We start from the raw sequence: 6903 nt of genomic DNA on the forward strand, positions 1-6903 counted from the left end.
GGACTGAGGGGACTCCCGGCCCCCCTCCCAGCTCAGTTGAGCTTCTCCCGTCTGGGGGCTGTAAAAGCTCTAACTCTGAATTTCAGGGTAGCCAGCATACAGTTCCTTGTTGTTCCCCAAATCTCTTTGGCAAGCATTTTAGTACATCTGTCCCACACCTTAGGGTGGATAAACCTTACAAGCCGATTTACGATTTCAACAACCCAAAGCCTTGTAATAACAAGCGAATTAGGTTTACAACTGAATTAATTTACAACTTACAATCTAACCTTTTTTGATGATTCCATCATCCTTCTGGGCCCAGGCTCTCCCGTCAAGAATAGACTCACTATCTTGACCGCTGCTCCTTGACTCAGGGTATCCTTGCTTTCTTCTTGTCCCACTTTTCTTCCTCCCGGGTTTTTGGCACCATATGTGGGTGTCCAAGCAAGGCTGGTACCCTGGCTGGAACCAGCACGGGCGGCTATCCTCAGCCGCGCGGTCCATATCCCACAGCATCAATGTGATGGATGGCAATATGGCGATTTATTGCAGGGAAACTTAACATTTTATAGCCTGGGGTCACTGTGTTACTCCCATCTACATACGCCACACCTAAGTGCTATTGGCTAATTGCTAGAGGCCTAGTTATCCTAACAGAGGGGGGTCTAGTAGCTTCCCGTTACATCCCGGTGTCTTCCGCTCCGCTATGCCCTAAACTACAACACCTTTTCCTCAAACACACTAGTTCCCAACGGTATCAGAGATTTGTTTGTATGTCTTCTAACCCAAATAGAATATCTGTGGGAGAGAACATGGAAGAGATTATTACGGGAACTCCTTCCTGAACTCTTGCAAAGCCCTGACTGTGCCATTGATGCAGAGAACAACAATACCTCAATGGATCACTTGTGTGGTGAAGGGGATTGGTCACAAGCTAGAATGCAGGCTAAAAAAATACCACAGCCTGTGTTGGAACAGGTAAAGAGAGCTGCAGAGAGGGCCTTTATCCTTATGCCCAAGAACCTAGGCAAAGTTATGTGAATATTAAACAGTTTCCCTCTGAGGCTTTTATAGATTTTGTTGAAAGGCTCCGAGTCGAGGTGGAGAGGCAGGTTGAGAGGCGGCAACTACAGGAACAGATAATAATGGAGGTGACCCGAGAAAATGGTAATGGTGTCTGCAAGAAGATCATCCTGGGCCTGCCCTTTGAGCCACCACCCAGCCTCGACTTGATCATTGAAGCTTGCACAATGAGAGCCATCATCCCAGAGCCTCGAGGAAAAGGAGACAGAATGGAGAAAACAGCTGCTGCTGCTACTCCAAAAATACACCAACAGCCTTTTCAGTGTTTTGACTGTGGGAAGGAGGGACACACAGCAAAAGTTTGCCCAAAGAGAGAGCTTCTGTAAAACAAACCAATAAGTTCTCAGGGGGGAGAGGGACAACCGCTTCCAAAAAACCAGATGGGAAATGCGGGCCTGCTTCGTGTGTAGACAAAAATGAAGCAAGCCAGAATGGGGGCCCAGAGAATGTTTGGAAGCCGCAAGCTCCCTTTAAACTAATCGTGACACAAAATAGATTCTTTAATACAGATGACTGGTAGGTTGTGTCAGTTAACCCACTTGACAAGGATTTATTTGCCAGACTGGACTGTAAGTATGTTGTTATCAGGGACACCAAGCACACACCCCAGGAGATTGAAATCTCTCCGGCAATCATACCATCAGAGCCAGAGGCACTCATTCTCATGGTGCGTTGTGTCCACCCACCCTTCTTTATGCCACAGAGCCAAATCATCACCCAGACGATTCCAATGCCAAATGAACTGCCAGTGGACGATTCTTCACCAGGTGTCTACTGGGCAGAAGTCATTGGAGAAGACAAGCCGTGGATGGGGTGTGGACTCAGGCGAGGTGAAGATTACCTTCACCCTGATGGAGTGTTGGACACAGGGGCAGATGTGATTATCATCCCAACCACCAGATGGCCGTCACATTGGGAATTGCAACCCGTGCTAGGTAAAGTACAGGGCATTGGGGGTGCCAGATTAGGCAAAAAATCTAAAAGAGTGTCGTCCAAACTGTAGGGCTGGATGGGCAGTTGGCTAGCTTATGTCCATTCATTTTAGACTATAAAGTTCCCCTGTGGGGAAGAGATGCTATGTCCCAATGGGGAGTGAAATTTGACATCCCAAAAGCCCCTTGGGATTTTTCATAGCGGCCGCTGATGAGTGCCCCTGCCCAGAAGCTGAGCTGGAAAACAGAACACCCAGTATGGGTAGATCAGTGGCCTGAATAAACAAAAATTGAGGCACTCAATGAACTTGTAGAAGAGCAGTTAGCAAAAGAGAACATTGTGCCAACCACCAGCCCTTGGAATTCCCTGGTCTTTGTTATCAGGAAGCCAGGAACGGACAAGTGGCGGCTCATCCATGACCTTAGAGAAATGAACAAAGTCATTGAAGACATGGGGTCTCTTCAACTACGAATGCCCTCCCTGTCGATGCTCCTCCAAAATTGGAATTTGGCCATTATTGATATAAAAGACTGTTTCTTCCAGATTCCCCTTGACCCTGCTGATGCCCCACGGTTTGCCTTCTCAGTTCCCTCCATCAATCAAGAAGTGCCAGTGAAGCGCTCCCATTGGTGAACCTTGCTGCAAGGCATGAAAAACAGTCCCAGTACCTGCCAGTGGTACGTTGCTTCATTGCTGTCCCCAGTGCGTGCCAAAGCGAGAGAAACCATCATCCTGCACTGTTGTAGTGCATTTAAAGAATTATGGTATGTTCCAAGGGAAGAACTCACCCTTGGTTCTGTATAAGGTTAGTCCCTACCTAACCTCTCTTTCTTTTTCCCTATCTCATTGGCTGTAACTCCCCTGTATCCCGTAACCACCCCCTCCCCCTGGTTTAAGAGATAGCACCCGAGGCATCTCGGCCTCTTTCTTGGCCCCAGGTGATCCACATGCAATAAACCCGGGACCACGTCTTGCAAGTCTGAGCCTCCTGTGTCTAAGATACCTTAGGTCCATGTTGTATATATTTTGAGACCCCTTCCTGCCCGTGGTCTGTGAAGGGCAGGCACATATCCACGGGAGGCAAGAATGAAGGGGTTCTCAGGATAATTACAACAGAGTGGCACCCGGTGTTTCAGGGCTGCAAAAAAGCCCACGTTAAAAGGTTGAAAATAACCAGGGCCAGTCACTCCTTAAAAACTTTTCAATGCTGTTTAAAATAGAGCCAAAAAGCATTCAAGATGAATCGAGAATCCCTTGAGCACCAGTGGGACTGGTTCCAGGACAACAGGTACTTTTTCCACTGCCAGAAACAACAGAAGAAGGCAAGCAAACTCTGACACTGGGCTGGGCGGGGTGCAGCGAGATTCCCCCAGGCTGAGGCCGTGACGAGCCGTGCGTTGGTGAGGCATCCCTCCGTGGAGGTCAGGAGCGGAGTGACCACCCTGAAGCCCTGAATCGGAGTGGCGGGGGGCCCTGGAGGCTGCGTGGTGGCTCGATACCCCTTTTCACATGGTGGCTATGCCAGGACGGCCGGCATGCAAAGGATCGGCCACGTGCAGAGCCAGGGGGGAAGAGAAGTCCCCCTGTAGCCCCGGCCGAGTGCGACCATCTAGGGGAAGGGGTGAATCATCTCTGCAGCCCCTGATTCCAGCCCCGGGCCGCATGTAGCCAGCAGGGGGAGGGGAAGGTCCCCCTGCAGCCCGGATTCGGGGACCGGCTGCCTGCAGCTAGCTGGGGAGGGGAAGGAATTCTCCCTGTAGCCCTGAGCCAGTGTAGCCAGAGGTGGGGGAACTGAGCTCTCCAGCAGCTAAAGCTAGCTGCTGAGTCCAACAGGTTACTGTAACTCTTGTGGTGCCAGTTTGTTTTCTGTGGTAGAAAAAATGGACAGATTGTGTGCATTGCTGCTTTATTATCACAATGGGATCTCAGCTTTCCACACGAGATGAGTTATACACAAAAAATACAGGATTTTTTAAAAACCACAAATACAAAAACTTCAAAAAATAAGTTAAAACAGTTTGTATTATGGTTGTCTCATCAGAGTGCACAGCTTGAATTCTTATAAATAGATTAAGTAACTGCCTGGGACAAAATTGGAAATTTATTAACTTTAAGAATAGAAAAGGGAGACAAATTTGCTTTTAAATTTCTCCTGGTTTTGCTTTAAATTCGAAAAGAATTGGTTAACAGAGAAATAAAAGTAAAAGAGAAACAGGCACTGCAGTCTTTACCAGATTCCCCTAACCTTTCTCCCAAAACCTCTGCTCCTCTGCTGAAAGAAGTACCTGGGACAATTCAAGAATAACACAAATTGCAACTTAACAATGCCAATCCTGGTCCCATGTGTCTCCTTCAGCCACCCAATTCTGATGGTTCTGTGCAAACCATCAGGTCTCTATATCCTTCTTTTCCTAGCGTTGAAGAAAATGAACTGCTCTACCCCCACGGGGCTGAGAGCCAAGATGGCACTGGCCATGTGTTACCTGGCCACATGGTGAATCCTCCAGTGTATCCCCTTTCTCCTACCCACAATCCCTTCCACCCACGGGTTCCTGCTCACTACTCTTATCACAATCCCTTTCTTCCCTCTGACATTCCACTCCCTGCACCATACCCCTGCCCTGCCTCCCGATGTTGCAATCCTGCTCCCCATGCCCCCACCCCCTGTCTCCATGGGGAGGGTGGTGGTGGGAGAGAGAGCTACACCCCTTGTTCCTTGTGAGGGGCAGAGGGAAGGGTGTCCCAGCCCTGCTCCCTGGGGCGGGGGAACGGGCCCTCGCCCAGCTCCTGCGGGGGAGCAGCTGAGCCCCTCCACAGGCCCAGTGAGAGAACGGGGCCCCCAGAGCCCGGCAAGGGTGGGTGTGGGTGGGGAAACCCAGGGAATACCAGCCCTGGAGAAGATGAAGATATGCTTACAGCTGCTCCTGTAGTATATAATGCAAGCAGAGGAGCAATGCAAATCCAACCTCGGCCTTTCAATTACCAAGTGATCGCAAATCCAACCTCGGCCTTTCAATTACCAAGTGATCAGAGAGTTACGTAAAATAAATAAAAAAAAAATTTCGGTACGGATAGTGAGGTTTTAAGTGGAATAATAAGAACTATATTGAAATCACAGGATTTAATTCCTGCTGATCTTAAAGATTTATTCCAGTGTCTACTGACTCCTGCTGAATCATTCTAAATCATCCTCAGAATCACCCTAAAATAGGCACATTTGAAAGGAAAATATCACATGTGAATCACAAACACAAATCCAGTTTAGCAAAGAGGCAAGGCAACATGACAGGCAGTTCTGTGTTAGCATTAGCAGTCAGATTAAACAAATCTATTCTACGGAATACCCTCTTCTTCAGTGCCTGCCCTGATGCTCTGCCATCTCACACACTGGAGTGTGATTCACATACTGCAGGCCAGGGTTAGGTTTTTGCAATATTTTAAATGGGTGTGGTCAGCACGATTGCTGGGGATAAGTTACTAGAGAACTAAACAAAATGTGTGCACCATCCCAGGCTGGACTTGACTAGGCCCATGAATTTTAGAAAGATGAGGACAAGGTAGCAGAGCAAATAGAACAATATAAAAATCAGCTGAAAACAAAAGGAGGAAATGGTAAAGGAGTTATTTGTGCACTTTTGGGGGTTTATATATCTTGGGTGCAAAGCAAAATCAAAAGCTCCCAAATGCCCAAAAGATTGGAAATGTAGAATGTGCTCCATAGCAGACTGTCAGACCACTGGATCCTTCAAACAATTTTATCATGGTGCAACAGTGGCAGCTTGAGCTGGTGCCTCTGGGGGACCCTGAACCAAGAACCCCATGGCTTTTATACCCTCCCAGCCGAATTGTGATAGTCTGGGGTCTTCCTGCTGTGTGCCAGTCACTGTGTCCCCAGGCCCTCTGCTGAGCTATCCCTCTCCTACAGTCAAGTTTAGTCCATCAAATTTGGCTTTCCTCTCTGATCCACCACAAGGACCACAAGAGCACACTGTCCTGAGGGTGTAAAAATACCTGCACTTGCTGGAATATTGCTACTGCGTGTCAACTCTAAAGGCAGAGAGGGCATCTGTAGGGATGTGAACTCGTTTCCCTTGTCCCAGCTGTGCTGCACACAGCAGAGCTCCTGGGTGTTGGTGCTGGCTGGGACAGCACCACGTGCCTGACAGGGAGTTGCAAACAAATTGTTTTCAAAAAATCTGCACATGTTAGAGCACACTATATAGCCTGGGATTTGAAGTTGTTTCTCAGTTCATCTTTAGAAAGGCCTAAAGAAGTCTCCTATGAATTGTTTCTCTCCCTGGCATGTCCAGTTGCGGCCCCGAATCCCCCTCAGCATTCCCAAGGTGCTCACTCGGAGCCCCGTTCTGTGGGGAGAGCGCGGCACAGAGCGAGCCGCTCCCGCCCGGGCTGCCCACAGGCCCGGAGAGCCGGGCAGGCCCCACGGCTCCTCTGCCATCGGTTCTGTTCCCCTCAGAGCTGGCTGGGGCCCGGTGCCGCCGCTCTGCCGGCGGGGCTGTCTGTGTTCCCAGCACGGATGGAGGCAGTGCGGGCTGTGGCGCCTCATCTCGGGGTGCTCAGCACTGCCTGAGCCGTGCCCGTGCAGCGCCACCTCAGCCCCTCGGCACCGCCATCCCAGCACGGCGGCTGTCCCTGGGTACCCCTGGGCTGTGGCAGCTCCGAGCCGGACCTGCCCCAGGAGCGATCCTGGGAGTGACCCCGTCCCTTGAGTGCCTCAGAAGAGACTCCAGCCCCACTGCATGCAGCAGGAGGGACACAAAGCACCAGCAGGCTGATGGGAGACCACAGGCCTCTCCACATCTCAAATAAGAACGCAAACCCCCCTCATGTACCTCAGGAGAGACCCCATCACCCTGCACACCTTGGGAAAGATCCCAAACCCCCTGC

Source organism: Poecile atricapillus, chromosome 9, assembly GCF_030490865.1.
Source record: "Poecile atricapillus isolate bPoeAtr1 chromosome 9, bPoeAtr1.hap1, whole genome shotgun sequence".
Classification (NCBI taxonomy): Eukaryota; Metazoa; Chordata; class Aves; order Passeriformes; family Paridae; genus Poecile; species Poecile atricapillus.